Below are 25,671 nucleotides of genomic sequence, written 5' to 3' on the forward strand. Positions count from 1 at the left end.
TCACACCTCCTTAGAAGTTATGCTGGGACCAATGTTGATCAGGTTCTTGCACTACGTGAAAGCAAATTTCTACCAAAAGATCAGACAGTTGGACTTAAGTATTTGAGCAGGAGTGGTCAAAATGCAGTTTTTGGGTGTCATGCAGATAAAATGCAATTCCTAACACCCTGCCACCCACCCCGTGTGTGTGCGTGCGTGCGTGGGTGCGTGCGTGCATGTGTGCGTGCCATCCACTCAATTCTGACTTATGGAGACCCTTTTCATACAGCACACTATGACTGCAATATATACATATCCCAAACCCTGACTCCACAACCACATACCTCACTCATTTACCTTTTTAAAAAATTAATTAAATGCTCAGGAAGTACTTTTTCACCCTATAGGGACATAAGGAGAAATCTTGCTGGCCTTGCCCCCGCCACCATGATTGTTTTTTCTTTTTCTTTTCTTTTTTTAAAAAAATCAATCACAGACCAGGAAGGGGATTTTTCCATTTCTAAAATACTTTTGTAAAAAAAAAAAAAACTGTAACAGAAAGGTACATGCATGGATGCAACTTTTCAAGGTCACAAGATAGTAGGTGTGGTGCCCAGATTTTGAGAAGTTACTGAGCCCTCGAACTAGGCAAAAAGAAGTGGAGATTGTTTTGTATGAGAGATTTTTTCCCCTAACTGCCTTGTATATTGTTATTGGATTTATAAGAATATCTGGCATAGAGTACATTGGAATCATTCTGCAATATGGGCAGGATGTACATTATAAAAATAAAAATATATACATACATTCAGCTGCATCGTGCCAAATATATATTTGAGTCTTATACTCTGAAGTTATGCATCTGATTATTTTCAATACATTTCATTTCATATACGATGGTTTTTGAATGTGAAATCGGGGAGAAAACCTGACCACATTCTGTAATGACATGCTAATTTTTCTTAATTGTTGTTAAAAGAGACTTTCATTTGAATCTAACTGCTTTAATTAAGTTTGGAGGACATTTATGCATGCTACATATGCCATGCATTTTCATTTTTGAAAATGCAGAGACAAATTTTGTATGATCCTTATTTGTTGATACTATGGAAATGAAATATTTAAGAGCAAATATGACAATGCTCAGGCTGTTTCATATCTATGCAGGCATTTCTTACCAGCATATATAAAGAAATACGATTATCTACCATTACTGTATTGAAACCTTATTCTAAATTGGACAATGCAATGTAAATATTATAAGGGCAATGGAATAATCAAACATGAAATTAAGTCATTTGTCATAGCATTGCAAAAAAAGTTAATTGTTTTTCTGCACGTACTTCTGACTAGTATGTAACTGGTACATAAGCAAAATTACCATTTCTTTCATTTACAATGTAAATAAAAGATCACAGTGTGCTGTTATAGCGTTGATATTTTCAGTATGTTCTGCCTGCAGTTCTAGTGCTGAATGTACTAAAACCAATGAGGTTTCAAGGGACTCCAGAAGCTGTATGCCCCTTCAACAAAACCATAGTTTGTGTGAGCAAGCTTACACCATTTCACGTCTCATTCACTCTTCAAGAGTAACAGGTTCACCAGGGGCTTATTATGTACCTAGTGCAGCGTTGTGTATGCAGTGATGGACTCAGGGACCTAGGCTTAGATCCCCATTGACCCATGGAAAACTCATGGGTGGGGTGAAACTACTACAAACACTCCTTGGATACATCACCCAATTATAAGTTGATTCTAATGTGATGATAAATAACACAGCAACCACAGTAGAACAAGGTGTCCTGCTTCACACAGCTGAGCCCCCCCCCCTTCTGAAGATGAGGAGGAAGTTCAGGATTTCTGGCCTGTATCAGAGGAAGTCAGCTCCTCTTCTGTGAAAGAGGAGGAGGCTGAGAGACTTCAGCCTGTACTAGGGGATGCCAGGTTGGAGAAAGTGTGGTCAGACCTTGGAACCTCTGACAGAGCTCCCTCAGAATGCCAGAAGGTTAAACAGAGTGTTCTGCCTTCCAAGGATGAAGAGAGCCTGGACCCTCCCAACCCAAAGCGCCATCACCAACTAAGAGTGTGGGAGAATCAAAAGCAGAGCCAAGCACAGGAGCATAGTTTAAAGCAGTGGTCCTCAACCTTGGGCCTCCAGATGTTCTTGGACTAAAACTCCCATAAGCCTCCATCACTAGCTCTGCTGGCCAGGATTTCTGGGAGTTGAAGTCTAAGAACATCTGGAGGCCCAAGGTTGAGGACCACTGGTTTAAAGAGTACTGGCTGAAGATCAAAGGTACATGAGGGCAGAGAGGAAGCACTGTCAATTTTCCTGTAAAGCTGCAGTGATTTGCTGATGGCAATAAATGTTAAGAGCAAAAAGGACAGTACTCAGACTGTTTCAAATCTATGCAGGCATTCTTTGAACTTTAGCAGCATATATATAAAAATGAGATTATCTTACATTATATTATTAAAACCTTGCTCTAATATTAATCTGGTCCCCTTACTCCATTTGTTTGTGCTTCATTCTCGCTTTCTCTCTTCCTACCTTAAACTGGAAGATTCCTCAGATTGCAACTGAGGACATGTAATCAATTCAACAGTTACACTGTTGAAATGCATTGGTGGCTGAATCAGGGGTTTTGAAATTGATTTAAAGTCACATGGTTTTTGTGTCAGTGTGTGCATCCTCTTGGGACAACTTTTAGTTCAGGTTTAAGCTGTACAATATGTTGTTTCCAGGAACTACATGGGCTTTAAAATGTTTTATTTGTAAACAGATTGGAACTTTGACACTCCAGATCCCAGTGTTTTCTGGTCCCTTGCCATGCCCCAAAAGCCATGTTTTTCTGCTACGCTGTGTTTTTCCATTATGCACAGAATTCTTTACCACTATGATAGTCTCTTTATTATTTTCAATTATTTTTAATAATTTTAAATTATTTTATGCATTATTTTAAAGTGGCATAGTGCTACTTTGATGTTACAGGTTGTTTCATTTCAAAATTTGAGTCTAGATTGATCCCTCCTTAATGTAATATGCGTGACTTTCTGGAAACCCATGCCAATAGCAAGATACAATAAGATAAACTACCAGTGAGCCAACTTCCAGCAGTTTCTAGCACTTAGGTGATAAAACAATGAAACAGAAACAGGGGGGAAAAATAAGAATTTGGACTGCAGGGCATACTGTACTTGGCAAACCCCACAGTCACAATTTACTCTGTCACAGACAGAGTAAATAAACAAGCCCTCTTGGCTTTTAAAATATTTTTTAAAAAACACTTTCCGACAAAAAAAATTACACGCTTTGCTGTGTCATGCAGGCAGAATTTTAAAAATTGTTTTCAAGCATGCTAAACCTGACAGAAAAACAGATGTATTGCAATGTGTAAGCACATCTTGACCTTGCTACTGGATTCTTTCTTTTGACCTTCCTGAGCCTCAGCAACTTGCAATTTTTTTCCTGTCAGGTTTCTTCAGTGTCCAGTTTTCACACCCATAGATATAGATCAGGAATAAAACTGTAGATCATATGAGAAGCATAAACATTCTTTGTCTGAGCCCATTGAATGGTCTAATATATACAGTATATCCCACAATCAACCCATACAAGAGGTTGTCTCACACCTTATCAGAGAAGGATTACCCCATAAAGTTAATTTAACACAAGTAGAGTTAGGGAATGATTTATAGCCCAAGGTTTCTGCATCTTTTAGGACTGGTACTCTTTTCATTCCTCTTGCTCATTAATATTCATAGCTTTCCCAGAATCATTGTTCACGTGTCTTGTTTGGGGGAATATTTGTTTTATTTTAATCCACACTTTAGTTCCTCCACAAGACCAAGGGGGGAAATTATTGAAAAAGTGGATAGCAATAAAAAGGGAACAGAGGAATCTGCTTTAAAGAGAATCGGATCCTTACTCAGTCTAGTTTAATATTTTAATATTTTATCCCGCCTTTCTCCTTGGAAAAAAGATCTAAGGCAGCTTACAACATCAAAAAACAATATTTAAGAACAAAGCAATGAGTATACAAAGGTGGTGTATACTCATCATCAAAAGGTAATATTTAAAGCCAAAAACACCAAGCATAGAAAAAGGAACAAACAAATACTTCTCAAGAAATAGGAAACACAAGCAACACCCAAAACACAGTAAAAAATGTGATGTACAAATATTGATCTAAAAAGATCGTGCTCAGGCAGCGAATCACTGAGGGAAAGCTTGCCTGAAGAGAAAGGTCTTCATTTGCTTGCTTAAGGACAGCAAAGATGGGGCCAGCCTAGCCTCCAGCAGGAGGGAGTTCCAAAGTCTTGGAGCAGTGACGGAGAAGGCTCTCGTGCCCATTAAATGCATGGGTGAAGGTGACGGTACCAAAAGAAAGGCTTCCCCTGATGATCTTAATGCACAGGTAGGTTCATAGAGAGTTATGCGGTCTTTCCACAGGTAATCCTACATAGTCAGCATTACTGTAATCCATCTGAAATGTAATTAAGGCATGTGTCACTATGGCCAGATGAGACCTCTCAAGAAATGGTTGCAGTTTTAATTCTGCAAATGCATTCCTGGCTGCTGCTGGAAGCTGGGCTTCTAGGCTCAGGTATGAATTTTGGACCAACCCCAGGCTTCATACCTGTGTTTTCAGAGGGAGTGTCACCCCATCCAGCACAGGTTGTATCCCTACTTCCCGATCTGCCTTTCGACTGACCAGGAACACTTCCGTCTTGTCTGGATAAGTTTCAGTTTATTCATCCTTATCCAGTCCATTGCTGATGCCAAATAATGATCTAGTGCAGGACTCTCCACTCTGATTGGAAGATCTTTAGGGTTTAAGGAAGTGTAGTTTCCTAGCCCCACCTGGAGAGTCCTCCTATTCCGTGTGTGTTGTTGTGTTTAGTCTTTTAGTCGTGTCCGACTCTTCGTGACCCCATGGACCAGAGCACGCCAGGCCCTCCTGTCTTCTACTGCCTCCCAGAGTTGTGTCAGGTTCATGTTGGTCTGTCCAGCCATCTCATCCTCGGTCGTCCCCTTCTCCTCTTGCCATCACACTTTCCCAACATCAGGGTCTTTTCCAGGGAGTCTTTTCTTCTCATTAGATGGCCAAAGTACTGGAGCCTCAGCTTCAGGATCTGTCCTTCCAGTGAGCACTCAGGGTTGATTTCCTTTAGAACTGATAGGTTTGTTCTCCTTGCAGTCCAGGGGATTCTCAAGAGCCTCCTCCAGCACCACAATTCAAAGGCATCAATTCTTCGGCGGTCTGCTTTCTTTATGGTCCAGCTCTCACTTCCATACATCACGACAGGAAAAACCATAGCTTTGACTATTCGGACTTTTCTTGGCAAGGTGATGTCTCTGCTTTTCAAGATACTGTCCAGATTTGTCATCGCTTTCCTCCCAAGGAGAAGGCGCCTTTTAATTTCATTGCTACTGCCACCATCTGCAGTGATCATGGAGCCCAGGAAGATAAAATTTGACACTGCCTCCATATCTTCCCCTTCTATTTCCCAGGAGGTGATGGGACCAGTGGCCATGATCTTAGTTTTTTTTATGTTGAGTTTCAGACCATTTTTTGCACTCTCCTCTTTCACTCTCATTACAAGGTTCTTTAATTCCTCCTCACTTTCTGCCATCAGAGTGGTATCATCTGCATATCGGAGGTTGTTGATATTTCTTCCGGCAATCTTAATTCCGGCTTGGGTTTCTTCCAGTCCAGCCTTCCGCATGATGTATTCTGCATATAAGTTAAATAAGCTGGGGGACAATATACAGCCTTGCCGTACTCCTTTCCCAATTTTGAACCACTCAGTTGTTCCATGACCAGTTCTAACTGTTGCTTCCTGTCCCACATTTAGGTTTCTCAGGAGACAGATAAAGTGGTCAGGCACTCCCATTTCTTTAAGAACTTGCCATAGTTTGCTGTGGTCCACACAGTCAAAGGCTTTTGCATAGTCAATGAAGCAGAAGTAGATATTTTTCTGGAACTCTCTGGCTTTCTCCATAATCCAGCGCAAGTTAGCAATTTGGTCTCGAGTTCCTCTGCCTCTTCGGAATCCAGCTTGTACTTCTGGGAGTTCTCGGTCCACATACTGCTGAAGCCTACCTTGTAGGATTTTGAGCATAACCTTGCTAGCGTGTGAAATGAGTGCAATTGTACGGTAGTTGGAGCATTCTTTGGCACTGCCTTTCTTTGGGATTGGGATGTAGACTGATCTTTTCCAATCCTCTGGCCACTGTTGAGTTTTCCAAACTTGCTGGCATATTGAATGTAGCACCTTAACAGCATCATCTTTCAAGATTTTAAATAGTTCAACTGGAATGCCATCACCTCCACTGGCCTTGTTGTTAGCCAGGCTTTCTAAGGCCGACTTGACTTCGCTCTCCAGGATGTCTGGCTCAAGGTCAGCAACTACATTGTCTGGGTTGTCTGGGATATCCAAATCTTTCTGATATAATTCCTCTGTGTATTCTTGCCACCTCTTCTTGACGTCTTCTGCTTCTGTTAGGTCCCTCCCATTTTTGTCTTTTATCATGTTCATCTTTGCGCAAAATGTTCCTCTAATATGTCCAATTTTCCTGAACAGATCTCTGGTCTTTCCTTTTTTGTTATCTTCCTCTATTTCTTTGCATTGTTCATTTAAGAAGGCCCTCTTGTCTCTCCTTGCTATTCTTTGGAAGTCTGAATTCAAATTTCTGTAACTTTCCCTATCTCCCTTGCATTTTGCTTCCCTTCTCCTCTCTGCTATTTCTAAGGCCTCGTTGGACAGCCACTTTGCTTTCTTGCATTTCCTTTTCTTTGGGATGGTTTTCGTTGCTGCCTCCTGGACAATGTTACGAGCCTCTATCCAAAGTTCTTCAGGCACTCTGTCCACCAAATCTAGTTCCTTAAATCTGTTCTTTACTTCCACTGTGTATTCATAAGGGATTTGGTTTAGATTATACCTGAGTGGCCCAGTGGTTTTTCCTAATCTCTTCAGTCTAAGCTTGAATTTTGCTATGAGAAGCTGATGATCAGAACCGCAGTCAGCTCCAGGTCTTGTTTTTGCTGACTGTATAGAGCTTCTCCATCTTTGGCTGCAGAGAATATAATCAATCTGATTTCGATATTGCCCATCTGGTGATTTCCATGTATAGAGTCGCCTCTTGTGTTGTTGGAAAAGAGTGTTTGTGATGACCAGCTTATTCTCTTGACAAAACTCTATTAGCCTTTGTCCTGCTTCGTTCTGAACTCCAAGGCCAAACTTCCCTGTTGTTCCTTTTATCTCTTGGCTCCCTACTTTAGCATTCCAGTCCCCTAGAATGAGAAGAACATCTTTCTTTGGTGTCAGTTCTAGAAGGTGTTGTAAATCTTCATAGAATTGTTCAATTTCAGTCTCCTCAGCAATGCTGGTTGGTGCATAAACTTGGATTATTGTGATGTTGAATGGTCTGCCTTGGATTCGTATTGACATCATTCTATCATTTTTGAGATTGTATCCCATTACAGCTTTTCCCACTCTTTTGTTGACTATGAGGGCTACTCCATTCCTTCTACGGGATTCTTGTCCACAATAGTAGATATGATAATTATCTGAGCTGAATTCGCCCATTCCTGTCCATTTTAGTTCACTGATGCCCAGGATGTCGATGTTTATTCTTGCCATCTCCTGTTTGACCACCTCCAGCTTCCCAAGGTTCATAGATTTTACATTCCAGGTTCCTATGCAGTATTTTTCTTTGCAGCATTGGATTTTCCTTTCACTTCCAGGCACGTCCACAGCTGAGCGTCCTTTCAGCTTTGGCCCAACCACTTCATTAGCTCTGGAGCTACTTGTACTTGTCCTCCGCTCTTCCTCAGTAGCATGTTGGATGCCTTCCGACCTGAGGGGCCCATCTTCCAGCGTCATATCTTTTAGCCTTTTGTTTCTGATCATGGGGCGTTCTTGGCAAAGATACTGGAGTGGCTTGCCATTTCCTACTCCAGGTGGATTGCGTTTAGTCGGAACTCTCCACTATGTCCTGTCCGTCTTGGGTGTCCCTGCACGGCATAGCCCATAGTTTCTCTGAGTTACTCAAGCCCCTTCGCCACGACAATCCATGAAGAAGGGGCTCCTATTCCGTGGTGGTCCCAATTCCAAGGATTAACAGACCAAAAACTACTTAATTTTTAAAATATGAGAAGATCAGTTGTGGTAATCAATACAATTAGGTTGAAATGATATACTCATCTACCAGAGGGTTACTTTCATTAAACTCCACAGGACTCAGTACTCTATAACATGCATAACATAACATTGCACATGACAATATTTACTCCATCATTTTATCAAGTAGTCATCCAGTTGCTCTATTTGATTCTCAGACTGAAATAACTCTTTTGGTATAAGTATGGTACAGAAGGCTGATGCTGTCATCACCAGGGGTGATTTTCAAGTACAAGAACTGCTATAACCTATAGTAACTCTTAGCTACTATGGAAGTTATTAAGAGTGGCAGTTGTGCTGGCAAAGGGGTGAAATTGATGTTAAGAATTATAGCACCCAAGGAGGCCAAAAAAACCAACACTATAAACTGAGCTTTTTCAGTTGTTGCCTCTTTTCCGTGGAATATGCTTCCTACAGAGGAGCACCAGCCACCATCCCTCTCATTTTTTTGGAAGCTGCCTTCTATTAGTGGTGAATATTGACTTGACAAGCTCAAATGGGTTTTAATGTGTGCATTTCTACTTAAAGGTACATTCATTGCTTTAGCTAGCAACAGGGATTATTGTACTTTTTTGTATTTTTACTGTATTTATTATGTGGTTTTTAAAAATTCTTTTTAAAAAATAGGTTGTAAACTGCCTACAGAGTAATAACACTAATGAAGTGGTATAGAAGTAGAAGGAAGGAAGGAAGGAAGGAAGGAAGGAAGGAAGGAAGGAAGGAAGGAAGGAAGGAAGGAAGGAAGGAAGGAAGGAAGGAAGGAAGGAAGGAAGGAAGGAAGGAAGATGCTGACTTAATAGCTCATTGATTTAGGTATATGGCTGTGGAGCCAGAGGTTGGATGCTCAGTTCTTTACTGTGTCTGCTCTGAGTAAAGCCAGCCTGTGTGGTGTGTGGCAAGCTGCACGGTCCCAGGGCACACCCAGAAAAAAGGGAATGATAATCACTTCTGAATATTCTCTACCTGGAAAACCCTGAAAACGGTTACCATAAATCAGAGTTGACTAGACAGCACATGATTACAGTTATGTATCTATTGCAGTCTTTGTGTACTGTAACTATATCTTTATCACAGGGGAAAAAGCAGTTGCTGGTAACTAGTTATTTGAAACCAGTTGAACCCAATTGCTTCCATGCTCTGGCCATGTAATTACCATAATATAACAGAGAATGTGGAAGACAACCTTATTGGAGTTACCCTTTCTTACCCAACTCTACAGTGGGAAGACATTGCTAATGAAGAAAGCTCCCCAAGCAATTTAAAATTGTGATGCATGGAGAACCTCTTTGAGAAGGATCCAGCATTTCTACTAAGGGGAACTCTCTACATTTGACAGATATTGGGAACAGCAGGGTAAGCTTTACTAACATAAAAACAAAATAGAAAACAGGGCCATTAAAAAAAAACACAATAGCAACTAGAAATTTCATTTCTATCTCTCAGCATGTTATTTATATGTCAAATATTGGTGGCAAATTAAAATAAAAAAGTGGATTCCTAAGAAGAAAAAATATATACTGTAGACTAGGGGAGTGACAAATACTTGCAGGCTTTCTCATTCTCTATGATTTTGCAATTATCATCATTTTGGGACTCCCCACCAAAACTTCTCTGTCTCAGTAATATTTCCTGACTTCACGGGAGAACAAGATCCCAGACACATTTCTATTTTAGGAGATATTTTGTTTTATTTTTCATCCATCACTCATTGCACCTTAATGCCCTTTCCCATGAATCCTGTGGGGCAAAGATGCCATTCTGCACAGGAAATGTAACAACCCTGCATCAATTGAAGTTTCCTCTGCCCTTTCCAGATGAATCTTGTGTGGGAAAGATGTCATTCTACAGTGGAATTGTAAAGATTCTGAGCAGCTTGGTGTTTTTTCTGTCTGTTCAGGTGAATTCTACACAGGGAATATGCTATTCTCCACAGAAACTATAATAATCCTATTCAGCTTGGTATTTTCTCGATATCAAATGGCTAAGAAATACTATAAGATTTCCTGTGAGGATTTTTTTTTTCTGGAAACAAACAAACTACTACTCATGCAGAGAAATATGTGTGAAGAGAAAGGGTGGGTTTTCCCTTGGCTTCTCTCTGAGAGCAGGAGACTGTGAGATTGACATCTCTACCCTCCAGCTGGGTTTGGTTCTATTACCAGTCAAGCAACCAAGTAGGATTAGGACCATTATTTGTGCATTTTCAACCTTCTCTCACAACATGTCCCCCCAAATTTTTCCCAGACATCAAAAGAGCATGATGCAGTAATCAATGTGAGATGAAACTAATCCAAAAAGTGAGGTGTAAATATTCTGAAATGGAATTGATGCTATTCCGACAAGAAAATAATGTAAACTATGACCAATGCCTAGCTGTGTGTGTGTCTGTTTTGGTAGGATCTCTTTATAATTCCCAGGGAAAACTGGTTTGCACACCCTTGGTGTCCATTTCTATATCCTGCACTTTCACCGCTATAGTGCTATAGAATGTAATAGTGTTTGTATTTCTTGATTTGAAACCCATTTTTTCCTACTCAGTAACTTGGGTTTAATAAATCTGAAGAGACATGATTGATGCAGTGGAGTTACTCTAGATTTCTATCATTTTAACGCATGGGAAAAATTGACCTAAAAATAGTTATTGAATTTCCTGTATATAAATCTTCCCAGGTAGAACTCCAGTTGGTGGATCATTCACCTAAATAGCATTTGACCAAGCAATATATTGCTTGCTCCCAATCTTAAAGAAAATGTATACTAACTGGGTTATCTCTTACATCATGATAAAAAGCAAGTCAACAGAAATATTGCTTTAGATAAACCAAGAAATAAATTGTGTAGCTGAATAAGATACATAACAATCATGCTACTGGAACAAGTGTTTGATAAATCTGGAACGACTGCTCTGTGCACATAAAGCTGAAAGCACAATAGGTTTAATAGTTTCTGCTAATTAGAAACAAGAGAAACGATCCAGATGCATTGAAAATAAATTCAAATGCAATCATCAATACACATGGACATTAATTAAAAATGAATCACCAAATTCATTCAAAAATTGCTAATTTGTTGATTCGTATTCGTACGAATCAATGCCCCCAATGTATACGAATCAATGACTTTTTACCGATTTTTGATCTATCAATTCATTTGGCTAAAAATCTGCCCAAAGGCACCTAGAGACACCAATACTGCAGGGAAGCTTCCTCTGACTTTCCTCTACAATCCCTCCAAGATTGGTGAAGATTGGGTTTCTGATATCTAAGTTATATACTCACAAAGAGAGTCCCCCTCCCCCCAGAAAAGTGCCTTCCAGGCACCCAGAGACACTAAAGTCACAGAGAAGCTTCTGCTGACTCTCCTTTACAATCCCTCCAAGTTTGGTGAAAGATGGGTGCTAAGGGGAAATATACTATGTGGGTGTATAACTCAGATGCCTGAGGAAATGGAAGAACCAAAAAAACCCCTATTGTTTCCTATACATTCAGTTAGAAATCTTAATAAGTCCTTGCACATTTACAGGTGATACATGCCTAGGGGATTGGCTCTGCACAGAACAAGCAATCATCTTGGAACCCACCTTGTTGGCTTGAACAGTGGGTTTCATGGGCTTTGTGGAACACTTTCCCCCTCACATCCAAAACAATGAATCACTTTGCTTCATGTTCGGGAATCTCATTTGTCTTTCCCAATGACTCCAACAGGAGAAATCCACAAATGCATATATCTTTTTTCATTATCTGGTAGCAAAACTGTGTGAAATTTGCAGTCATAGTAGCCTGTTTGTATTTGTAAACGAGGGTTTTCTGTGTAAGATGCCTGTTACATTTTATCTTATGTGATACCATTTAAACCAGAATTGTTTCTATTGAATATTATGACTGAAATTGTAGAAAAAGAAATGAGAAATTTGATAATACATGTAATTATGGCAGTGAGGATATTATATAGAAAATATTGGAAGAAAGAAAAGATACTTGAGGAACTGATAGAAAAGATACTGGAAGTGGTAGATGGGTATGTACTAACAGAAGCATTAAATCAGGCTTGTCCAACCCACGGCCTGAGGGCCGCATGCGGCCCAGGTCAGCTCGTAATGCGGCCCAGTGCAATTTTTTGTTTTAAAAGAAATTCCAAAATTTCAAGTTACACTGCTGGCGCTTGCAGCCGGAATGTGGCTGGGGCATGTCACAACAGTAGAGGGAGAGAGGGGGAAGGAAGGAAGGAGTAGGAGGGGAGGGGACAGGGGGGCTGCGTGACTGCATTGCAAAAATGGTCTGAAGCTCAACATCAAAAAACTAAGATCATAGCCACTGGTCTCATCACCTCCTGGCAAATAGAAGGGGAAGATATTGAGGGAGTGGCAGATTTTACTTTCTTGGGCTCCATGATCACTGCAGATGTGGACAGCAGCCATGAAATTAAAAGACGCTTGCTTCTTGGGAGGAAAGCAATGACAAACCTAGACAGCATCTTAAAAAAACAGAGACATCACCTTGCTGACAAAGGTCTGCATAGTCAAAGCTATGGGTTTTCCAGTAGCAATGTATGGAAGTGAGAGCTGGACTATAAAGAAGGCTGACTGCTGAACAATTGATGCTTTTGAATTGTGGTGCTGGAGGAGACTCTTGAGAGTCCCCTGGACTGCAAAGAGAACAAACCTATCCATTTTGATGGAAATCAACCACCAATATGGATATTTAATGCCCTAAATCCTTTGAGAGGAGCACAAGGGGGAAAAGTTGCTTTTTGGACTAGAATTCTCAGAATCTACGACAATTCCCTATTGGCTGGGAAATTACAGCACTATTTTATCCATCATTACTCAGAGATAAATCCTACTGTCCAAAATCGTATTCAAAAGTTGCAGGCGTACAAGAAGAATTACAGCTTTGCTATGGGTGATTAATGAGGTGCTGTTGGCCTATCAGTTGCATGCTTGGTCACATACCAAATTACACAACTGGCAAATGTCTAGCACATGCCCAGCACATACCTAGCACCATGTCAGTTAACCACAATTGAATGCAGCAAACTTCCATAATTTCTCTTGTACATGCATAAATATTCAACAGGATTTTGGTCACTGTGTCCACTTCAGTTGACTCCCTACTTAAATATGTTAAGACCTATTTTTGATTAAACATCCATGTGGTGTCATTACATTCTTTTCCCTCCTGAAATACCTATGCTTACTTCAAAGCTTTTAATTTAACTTGTCAGTCCTCAGCTGTTATCCACAAATACCACCTCTACTTAGAATTGGCTTCGGAAAGCTGAGGCACCATTTTAACATAGCACAATGCCCTTGGTGTAATGTTGCTCCAAGGCATTGCAAGAAATTTGAACGGTGACTCCAAGACCAGACCACTAGATAGAGATGGGCTAACTGCAGAAATCAGTGGTTCCTCCCAGAGAGCTGGAATCCTGGCAGCTACCTAGACCGTTTCTGTACTAGTATATGATTGTGTGCCAACCTAGCAGTTCAAAAGCATGTAAATGTGAGTAGACAAATAGGTACCACCACGGTGGGAAGGTAACGGTGTTCTGTGCCTAGTTGCGCTGTCCACGTGACCACGGAAACTGTCTATGGACAAATGCTAGCTCTATGGTTTGGAGACAGGGATGAGCACTGAACCCTAGAGTTGGACACGACTGGACTAAATATCAAGGGGAACCTTTGCCTTTACCTTATACAGTGGTGCCTCAACTTACAAACACCCCTACCTACGAACATTTCGACTTACAAACAGCTCCAGTCGCAAAATTTTGCTTCAGCTTACGAACAGGAAAAAATGTGGGGAAGGCGGGGAAAGTGGGAAATTTGAACTTCCAGTTAACTGTTGGCCAGCAAAGAGGCTGCTTGTCTGTTACCTCACTCGCCCCAGCGGTTAGAGTGTGGATATGAAGAGAGACTTCAGACTGCCTGGTACTGTCTGGTTCTGTACTGTACGTACTGTATTTTGGGGGGCTTTTTCAAAAAACAAATTTGATTTCCGGATTTGGGCTAGGTGGTGAGTTATGTTTCTGTGCTCTGATGGTTTTGCAGACCCTTTCTGCAAGGGTCTGTGCTGGCTGGTGTGCTCTAAAATGGAGGTTGGTTGGCTGCCTTGGTTTAAAATGTGTGGGTTTAGCATGTATGGGTTTGAAATGTTTTAGACTCCAAACTCTCTCTCTCGTTGTCTTCTCTCTCTCTGTCTTCTCTCTTTTTGTGCTTAAAAGCACAAACATTTGTCTGAGGGGTCTCTGTGCCCCAGTGATGACCTTCTTTCTTTCCTCTTTCCCCATTGTTCCCTCCCTCCCTCCTTTCCTGCCCTTTTTTTAACCTAAGTCATCTTAGGTTAAAAAAATTTCTCCCCCTAGTGATTGCATTAGTTCCTATGGGAACTAATGCTTCGACTTACAACCAGCACCTCTACATACAAACAAAAACCAGCCGGAATGGATTAATCGGGTTTCAATGCATTTCAATGGGAAATGCTGATTCAACTTAAGAACATTTTGATTTGTGAACATCTTCTGGGGCGGATTAAGTTTGCAAGTAGAGGCACCACTGTATGATTGCCTGGCATGATATTTTTAAGCTTACCTGTCTGGGCACACCCTCAATATGAAAGAGAAGTGTAATGCTGAATCCAGACTGAAACAATTTTTTAATATTGCCATCCAAGTACTCATATCCAGCACTGTAAGAATTGAACATGAAACCATGTTTCTGTGGATTAGAACCTGTTTTGTTTTATTTTTCAAGCTGCATACTGTTTTGTAGTTTTCTAACCTAGATGTAATCTAAACATGTCCATTCACCACTAGTTGTTAGCTGATGTCACTCCTCTTAATACAGTTCAGCAGTTCTAGTAACAACAACAGCAACAACAATAACAAAACAAAGTTTCTTCCTACTGACTAGAGAAATGCTACAGTTTATCTGAAGACAATTGTTATGGGCCTAGTGCTACCTTGAGAAAACCTTGTACACAATACAGGTCAGCCAGAGCCCTTTTCAAGCCATTAATTTATCATCTGGGGAGTTGTGCAGAGACCTTTCTCTCCTGTAGGTTAAATAAAGTACTGCGCCCTGTTTGACATGTGAACAGATTAGCTGCAGAAGCCCATACTCATTTTCATATTGTGTTTGCTCTTATTTGTTTTGATGGTGGTGGTAGCAATGCCAGTGCAAAATTCAAGGTGGTTGTATTTTCTAAAAACTTTGAGCTCTTGCCTGGAACATGGGTTGTTTTCGGCAGAGGTCAGAAACATTTTTTCCCTTAATCTGGTTTATAACTCCTTTCTTCTAACACTGCATTTAGTATTAAGGTTGTCTTTCTCAGATAATTAGAAAGCTACTCTACATGCCATATTAGGGAGCCAGCAGAATGTAGTAGATAAGAGGGACAGAGTAGGATTCAGAAGACCCTGGGATTCAAATCCTCATTCAGCCATGGAAACTCACTGGAAAGTGTCAATGGTAAACCAATCCTTTGATATTTCACATAACTCAGAAAACTCTCACCCAAATTTGTTGACAACACATAACCACAACAATTGGCCATATTATTTCACATATTTAATCTGTAAGCACCCTTAGACATTTTAGGGTCATACTGTACATTACAGATACTCTACCATAAGAAGAGGGAACTCCTCAGGGGGTGAAAACAACTGAAAAGTAGAAACATTTCTCACTTCACATGTTTGACAAATGTTTTTAATGGTTTTTGAAAGGTAAACGTGGTAAAACAAGTTTTGTGTGTCAATCTAAACATGTGTTTGACTTCTCAGACAAGAAAGTTTTGAATGCAAACATGATTTAATCTTCTGATAGTGTGTTTATCTGTTATGTATAGTTTGGTCCATTACTGCTCTCAATAGTTTGATTGCTTAGGTCTGAAATTTGAAGTGTACTGTTGTTTCAGCTATCATAGTCATCAACTCCAACAGCATATGTAAACATATACACATCATCTGTAAAGAAACATATACAAGATTGGGAGAGGCATTCCTATCCATCCCACCAGAGGTGAAATCCGAAACATACCACCTCTGAGCTGAATCAGCAGCCCCCATTGTGGAACGTCCTTTGCCCACCCACTTGCAAAATAAAGAGACAGACACGGTTGCTGGAGTTAACTAGGGCCACACTTTATTGATTTTAACCTCAAACCATCCTCATCCTGCAGAAGGGCCTGGATGCAGTGCAGATACCTGGGACAGGTATCTAACCTCATTCCTAAACAAGTTACCCTCTGCAAACACCTAAGTAGATTAAGGGTTCATTTTTCTGTCCTGTGGTGTGGTGTTTTTTTTAATTGTTTTTTTGTTTGTTTTGTTTTGTCATTTTGTGTTTGCTCTTAGTCATTCTGGATTTTTGTTTTGTTTTGTTCTTGCAGATTTGAATGGGATGGATCATCCCAGTATTGGTGTCTACACATTGCTTTCCTTCCTTGTTTTATTTGCATATTGTTCTCAAACCTTCACATTTCTCCCACAATTCTTTCCTATTCTACTCTATTCTGTTCTATTACCATTGAAGTGTACAACAAAGGATCTCCTCAGCTTTTGGGCAGCTGCTGCAAAAGTGGTGACTGTCATAAATTTGTCAAAATGTGATGTCTAATTTTTTCTTGATCATCACCATTAAACATATCCTTTAAGAAATTCAGAATAAATTTCGCCCTGTTAAAAATACAAGAAGCAGTACAATACTAATGATATAAATCATCTACTACTTGGGCTACACATATGTAGAGATGCTGCTCTACTAATATTTGGCATGTTGTGTATGTCTAAATATAACTATAGGAAGAATTATACCAACCACAACAGCCCCTTCACTGTCAGGGGCAGTGAAAAGTAAGATTAGCCATAGGCTTCACCTGTAACTCTGAGTCAATGTAATGTAAACAAGGTAAACAGGAAGGAGACTGATGGAGAAAGGGATTTTGGAGATCGTTTTATTGGTTTATCTGACATCTTATGTGTTCATAGCAGATGGGACCCAGAATAGACTGAGGAGGATTGTGAGAGCTGAGAATTGCTAGGCACAGACATAATAATGTGCCTAGCACATTTGTTTCATTGACATATGTATTTTAGAACACAGAAAATATTGTTTTCCCACACAACCCCAGGCAATAACAAAGATGAACCTTGAAGAGCAGAGTCACAATCACTGCCTGATGGGAGGTTTTTGTTTGTTTACTTGCTTATCTGATGCTACCACTTATTAAGAATCTAAACAAACTCAACGTTTGGGTTACAAACTCAAAGTTGAGCTATCCGGTTTTGTGAATCATAAGGCATATCAGAGGTTGTCAGTTGTACATTTCATATTGCAAGACCAAAAACATCTCTTGACTGACACATAGAAAAGCTGCACATTAAACTTCTTCCTTTCTCCTGAATTGCTAACTTTCTATAAACAGGATGCTTTTGACATGTGGAAGTGTATAGTCATGACATTCCACGTGAAATGATACCATACCTGATGCTCCTAAAGTATCTCCACTTAAACTATAGAGCAGTGGTTCCCAATCCTGTATCCGCAAATGTTCTTGAACTAAAACTCCCACAAGCCTTCACAGTTAACTGTGCAGGCTAGGATTTCTGGCAGTTGTAGTCATCTGTTCATCTGGGGACACAAGGTTGAGAACAACTGCCCTAGAAAGTAGCAGAGCTGGAAAACTGTATCCTTCCTTTGAAATTCTTACTTGGGGTTTTTGATGTGTGTCATAATATGTTACACGTCACAAGAATACAGTCTTCATATTCTGACATTACTCATCCATGGAAAACTAAGACTAGAAGTCTTCAGACCATTTGCATGATGCAAATAGTTTCACATATTATCACTCACACAAGCAGCCTTGCTGTGCAAGGAGTCATCCCATAGGGTGAAATGATGAACTATGCTCATGCAGTGACAAGCAGGGAACTCCAGTCCTTCCCTGCAGATGAGGATTTCCACTCTGTTGGTGTTCTGGTCACATAATTAGTTTTTTCCTCCTTTGTAATACAGAAGAATATAGGATTTAATCTTGATAATATATCGACTAAATATGTTTGAATACCAGAATGAACACAAATACATTCATTTGCATTTCGTATGGATATTTATTAATTATTTCCACATCTATACCACCCCATTAGTGTTATCACTCTGTAGGTAGTTCACAACATACAATAAATCATACAATAAAAACACAATGTAATGAACACAATAAAAATACAAAATGCAGAATAAATCCTGTTGCTAGCTTTAAAAAATGGACCTACCTTTAAAAAGAACTACATAAATTAAAACCCATTTGTGCGTCTCAGGTCAAGGCAGCTTTCTACAATTCTGTCTTAATTAGCTTCCTAAAAACCAAGAAGGACGGTGCCTGGTGAACCTCTGTAGGAAAATTATCTCAAAGGGGAGGAGGCATGACTGAGATAACTTGGTTCCTAGAGTTGCCTTTCCTGGTCTCCTTGAGTGTCACAGTTCATATGAACAGCAACTATTCACTACATTTTTTTCTATGTTCAACACCCACCTTTTCAGAAGAACTTGATTACTTTGAATTTTGTCATGACGGTTCTGAGAAGATTACTATTAATTAATTAAAGACAATGCTGATTCCTCATTATATCTGCATTGCATTTATTATTCACCCTTGGATTTTTTTTTCATTTTATTTGGTTTCGTTTAACTATATTATGTCCTTGGGAAAAATACAATAAATATACATATTTTAAAAGGTTTCTGGCTGAAGCCTCAGAAGACTAACTAAGGTGAGAGAACTGATAGACTAATTGTCTAATTAACTAGACAATAGCTTTTGTTTAGGTGCTTATTAGATTTAATTTATTGTATGAGAAATATAGACAAATTGTCCTCTAGTGACTAAATATGTGGTCCCAGCAAACATACCCAGAAGTTTCTCTCAACAAATGAAATGTTGGAGTCCAGGATACTTATGTAGGGAACTAGACACTTAGCAGTTGATAATCTGATCAATTTTTTCTAGTCTCATTTTCTCTTTAAATGGTTTCATTTGCTCCTTACATGGTCTATAAAACAAGAACAAAATAGGACGTTTGACATGGTCACTATTCACAAAGTGACATCAAGCAATGGAAAATCCCAGAACCTGACTCCTTTTTTCATAGTTAACAATTTATCACCCAAACACAAAGCTATTGTCAGGGCTGTTTTTTGACAAATGTGAATAGTAATGAGCAGTTGGGTCCCCAGGCCATTCTTGGACTGCAATTCCCAGAAGCTTTCACTACTAACTGTGCTGGCAAGGACTTCTGGGAGTTGCAGTCCAAGAATATCTGGGGACTCAAGGTTGGGAACCACTGCTGTAGACAATCTTGACTGTGGCCATTGGGGTTGTCAGCAGTCAGGCTGCCCTTTGTTATGTAAAGCTTGGCATCCTTTTTCATGATGGCAATGTGGGCACAATAATTTGGAAACAAGTTCTACATAAGTCAGCAGAGATTTATTTGGGTTTTAAGCAACTCACTATTTAACTTTAAATCCTGCCTGTGCCTGACAGATCTGAAATAATTAAATAAAATGGTGTTGCCTTACAATCCACGTGTACTCAATGGTGGGTAAAGGTTAGGTGCTTTAAATGCTATGTACAATTTTCATGTCATCATACAATTAATGATAGAGTAAAAAGATACGTTATGCTCCCCAGAAGTGTACCACATGTTCCTTGATCTTGATGCTCATTCTGTGCTTTGTAATTACTCGGAACCCATAAATTATATCAACTTCAAAGAGCACAGGGATGTAATGACATTCAGACATTTTTACATTTGTTAAATGCTACTTCTTGCAATTGTCTGAGGAAGCCAATAATATTTTAAGCCCTATTCTGTAAGGAGAGAGAGAGAGAGAATGAGATAGAGACCGAGAGAACACTAATTGTTTCAAGATAACTGTGATGTAAGAGCAGCCTGCTGGAAAGCAGAGTGCAAAGAACCATGCATTCTTTGCTAATGACTGGCAATTTTATATTAAAGAATAGTGTAAAAGAATTGCCTGAATTTTGCCAAACATGGTGTCACCACCGTTGGATGGAATTGTGTCACTCTGGCATTCACTTTTTTCAATACTCACTTTTGGCAGATCCTTCCTTGCAGCAAAAGACTGCACATTGCTACTCATCTCATGTGTAGAAGGTTCATGTGTTACTTATGTAAAGAGAGAAAGCATGGAGGAAGAAACTGCAGGAGTGCACCACTGGCCCCACCTTGTCCTCCCCACAGCTCCTTCCAGCCAAGACCATGTTCTCCACGTGCCAGTGTGGCAACCTACTGTAAGTAGAGAAGCCTCTTTCATTCCTGAATCCTTCATGACCAAGATAGGCTTCTTCATCTCAGATATCCACACTAGTGTGGAGAAGGAAGAAGTGGGGGGAGCTGTCCATTGTTGTGGTAGAAACAAAGAGACATTGCCTCCGCCAGTGTCCCAGAATAATGAGACAATGTCCAGAATAATGAGACAAGATACAGATGATGGTTTAACATTTAAATTTTAACCTCCCATCTCCTGCAGAGGAGCCTACCATAGGGTCTCACCTGAACTCCACTCCTGCCCTGACACCGATGAGCCCATGCTGTTTTTGATACAGCCCATTTCCAGCCAGCGAGCACTGGGTGATCTTCCCAAACAACTGCCCCCTAAACCTCATGACCTTAGATGGGTGTCAGACAGGGCCATGCCCCACATCCCCCACCCTGGCAACAAAATCTAGGGATCTGTGAGTTCCCCTTTGGAACTCACCGCTAAGCATCTCCCATTCCACATTACCCACCAGTGTGACCTATTTAATCATGACTCATTATCATCATCCTCAGAGAACTGGAACAGGGCTGGAAGAGACCCTATGGAAAATTGAGTCCAGCTCATCAAGAAGACACAGTAGAGAATCAAACTCCCAACCTCTGGCTCTACAGCTAGAGACCTAAACCACTGAGCTATCCGGCAGTTCATATCTGCCCATATGCTTCTCATGAACTATCAGTGTGGAATAGAAAAAATCCTTCCACCCACTATTTGTTCAATAGTGAGACTGCCAAAAATTCCTATCCAGCCCCTAAGTGACTAGCTACTTTCGCATTGGACCCACATGTGGACAGGTGAATCAAGCAGCTTGTCCAAAGAGGCCAGAGTGAGAGCAGGGCAGCCTTATCCAGCTGCATTTCCCTACTGTCTAGCTCCAGCCAGGGTTTGGGGGCGAGGAGTCTCTGCCCACACAGCTTCATGTGTCTATGGAACCAAACCCAGTCTTTTTGTCAGTTTGGCCTTTCTCACAAACAACACATGAAGGATGCTCCAGTGAGCATAATAATTGGCCAAGTCTTTCTGACTACAGAATTGACACAATACTGGAGGTAAAGCACAGTCACAAGGCGCTTCAGCCCTCAATCTACTCTTTGAGATGTGAAGGAATAACATTTATCATAGCTGCAGTATCCATCTGAGCCAATCAGTTTTACAACTGTTTTCCCTCCAGCATTTGCTTCATCTCAGTAATGACTCTACAGTGTTTCATATACTGTATCCCTGAGAGTCAGTTCCCCAGTGTTGTTCAGTTCTAGGGGGGGAAATGACGCTCAATGTAATTGTTGTCCTAATTCAAGGGCACTGTGAACATTTCTATAGCATGATTCCACCCACCCACGCACGAACGGCCTGTTTCTGCTGGATCCGTTTGTCACTCTTAAATGCTCGACAAGGTCTCAGGCCTGATTAAACTCAATCTACAGTGTGCAGAAGCATAAACCAATAATCCTCCCACCAAAGACATCTGGAACATGTGGCTAAAATCGTCCTCCTTAATCTCTACCAATACATACCATGCCTCCTATCACTCTTTCTCCCAAAAGACCAGGGATGTAACTTTGTTGTTTTTCTAGAAAAACAATGTATTTCTAAACAGTATACAATGAATGTTATTTGCTTGATTTATTTTCTTTTTCAAAATCCATACTTCACTCTTCTTCAATAGTCACCACAGTGGTTCATAATAAATATTTAATAGACAGTTCAGAGCAGAATGTATTGAAGCTTAAGCAGTCTCCCTTGATATATTGGACAGAGTTTTATTCATGAGTAAGTCAGCTTGTGTTTAGCTGAATTCTTGTCACCATATCTGAAGTCACTACTGAAACAACCCAAAAGTTATTAACCTAAGAAAATCCACAGTTAGAAGCCCTGCATTTTTGCTGGCCTATGCAAGCTGACTGTTTAAACCATGGCTTGCTGTTACATTTCCATCCAGATTTTCTTGGGCTTCTCCTTATTTCCTCTGCTGGCCACCAGCCCTGTTGGTGATGGTGGAAATTGGTGGAAACTGTTGATCATGTCCTTCTATAAACCTTACACTGTAAGGTTATCCACAGTTTGTATATCATATCATTTTTTTAAAAAAAACCTATGCAATTCTGACAAGTATTATTGCTCCCTGCTCCTTTCTGACTTCTCAATTGGAAATAGAATCAACATGGCAAAGTTCTGTGCTTCAGCATGTATAATAAGGAAGAGTTGGTTAAAGCCATCAACCGGTTTAGGAAATATCATGTAGCCAAAAGGAAAATGTGAACCAGTAGCTAATTGTAGATAATATTTTTTTTTGTAGTACCACTTTGGTTCATTTGTGATATTTTTTGTTTTCAAAGGAAGGCCTATGATTGTAATAAAATTAATCTAATCCAACCATTCTCAACCTTTTTTTGGCTGCAGCCTTAAATACAATATGAAAGAAAAATAGGCTGAATCAGGATTGTATAAACAGCATAATGAACCTTATAAGGAAGTGTGTGGAGAATTGTTTCCAATTTAGGGGTCCCTTCAAATGTGTCAGGGGGCCCCAGGGGTTCATTTGGCCACTATTGAGAATGGCTGATCTAATCTAATCTACTGGTGCCCCCCTCCCCATGTAGCAGGTGATGACCAAAGGGTTCAGACAGAAATTTGAACTCAGAAATGATACGGTACTTCTAGACTACAGATCCCAGGAGGCGGAAGTCATAGAAAGTAGATGAGATTTTATAGAGACTTGCTGAAAAAGCTGAGCTCCTTGCTAATTTTGAATCAAGCAAAAGGCATCTCATCCATCACTACTTCTCAAATATCAGTGTTCACTGACTGGTAATCTGTGTCCATGGCCAAACCATCTGGCAGAGCCATTTCACTAAAGATTTTCAAATCAATGTGATCATAGTACTTTCCATACCACCAAGGCTATGTGACTGCATGACTTACATATAGCTGTCTTAGGAAGCCTGTTCAAAAGGAACATGTTTTCTCTTGTAGATTAAAGACTGGATTCTATGTGAATAAAAACAATGCAGCTAAGAAGTAAAACTAAGCACATTCTTAGCAACTAATCTGTCATACATGATTGCATTGCATAAGCTTCTGCTAAATTAGATATATCATTGTAGAAGACTATACCTCCTTGTCAAGGGCATATGAGGAAAGTGGAGGGTTTTTTTTAAACCCATTTCCAATTTTCCTCTTAGCAAAATGCAAGTGCTGTAAAATTACCATTTGTCCACTTGAGAGTTAGAGAAGGGGAATAGAAAAAAACATAGAGGGAAAAAAAGGGAAACAGAAGTCCAGGTGAAAAAATAAAAGAAACCTTTAAATGTACAAAAATATCAACTATTACACTCAATGGCCAAAATCCTATTGTTTGGGGTAACAAAAGGCATAACTTTCATTACTTCTTTGCTGGCAAGCTAACAGTTGCTGCTGTACTTTTCTGCCATGCACACCAACTAGCTTACTGTGTACTTGAGAGTCCCAGTGGTGATTCTTTACTTGATGACTGGAATGTTGTGGGAATTACACATTTTGTTATGCAATGCATAAAATGTATACATATATGTTGCTAAATTCCAGGAGTTGTACTTTAAAGGTTTATAAAGTTATGTACCCCTTCACGGATTGATGCCTTGTCATGGCAAAGGGGCTTGAGTAATTCAGAGAAGCTGAATTTGCTTCTTATAGCAAAACTCAAGCTTAAACTGAAGAAAGTAGGAAAAACCACTGAGCTAGTCAGGTATAATCTAAACCAAATACCTTATGAATACACAGTGGAAGTGAAGAACAGATTTAAAGAACTCGATTTGGTGGACAGAGTGCCTGAAGAACTATGGATGGAGGCTTGTATCATTGTACAGAAACCATCCCAAAGAAAAGGAAAGAAAGCAAAGTGGCTGTCCTACAAGGCCTTACAAATAGCAGAGAGGAGAAGGGAAACAAAATGCAAGGGAGATAGGAAGCTACAGAAAACTGAATGCAGACTTCCAAAGAATAGCAAGGAGAAAAAAGAGGGCCTTCTTAAATAAACACTGAAAAGAAATAGAGGAAAATAATAGAAAGCTAAAAACCAGATATCTGTTCAAGAAAACTGGAGATGTTAAGGGAACATTTTGTGCAAAGATGGACATGATAAAGGACAAAAATGGGAGGGACCTCAATGAAGCAGAAGACATCAAGAAGAGGTGGCAAGAATACACAGAGGAATTGTACCAGAAAGATCTGGATGTCCCAGACAACCCAGAGAGTGTGGTTGCTGAGCTTGAACCAGACATCCTGGAAAGCGAAGTCAAGTGGGCCTTAGAAAGCATGGCTAACAACAAGGCCAGTGGAGATGATGGCATTCTAGTTGAACTATTTAAAATCTTAAAAGATGATGCTGTTAAGGTGCTACACTCAATATGCCAGCAAATTTGGTAAACTCAGCAGTGGCCAGAGGATTGGAAAATATCACTCTGCATCCCAATCCCAAAGAAGGACAGTGCCAAAGAATGCTCCAACTACTGTACGTTTGCACTCATTTCACACGCTAGCCAGGTTATGCTCAAAATCCTACAAGGTAGGCTTCAGCAGTATGTGGACCGAGAACTCCCAGAAGTACAAACTGGATTTCGAAGGGGCAGAGGAACTAGAGGCCAAATTGCTAACATGCACTGGATTATGGAGAAAGCCAGAGAGTTCCAGAAAAACATTTACTTCTGCTCCATTGACTATGCAAAAGCCTTTGACTGTGTGGACCACAGCTAACTATGGCAGGTTCTTAAAGAAATGGGAATGTCTGATTACCTTATCTATCTCCTGAGAAATCTCTATGTGGGACAGAAAGCAACAGTTAGAACTAGATATGGAACAACTGGTTGGTTCAAAATTGGGAAAGGAGTACGACAAGGCTGTATATTGTCTCCCTGCTTATTTAACTCATATCCAGAATACATCATGCAAAAGGCTGGACTGGATGAATCCCAAACTGGAATCAAGATTGCTGGAAGAAATATCAGCAACCTGAGATATGTAGATGATACCACTCTGATGGCAGAAAGTGAGGAGGAATTAAAGAACCTTGTAATGAGGGTGAAAGAGGAGAGCACAAAAATGGTCTGAAGTTCAACATAAAAAAAACCAAAAAAACTAAGATCATGGCCACTGGTCCCATCACTTCCTGGCCAATAAAAGGGGAA

This window comes from Pogona vitticeps, chromosome 5 (genome assembly GCF_051106095.1).
Source record: "Pogona vitticeps strain Pit_001003342236 chromosome 5, PviZW2.1, whole genome shotgun sequence".
NCBI lineage: Eukaryota > Metazoa > Chordata > Lepidosauria > Squamata > Agamidae > Pogona > Pogona vitticeps.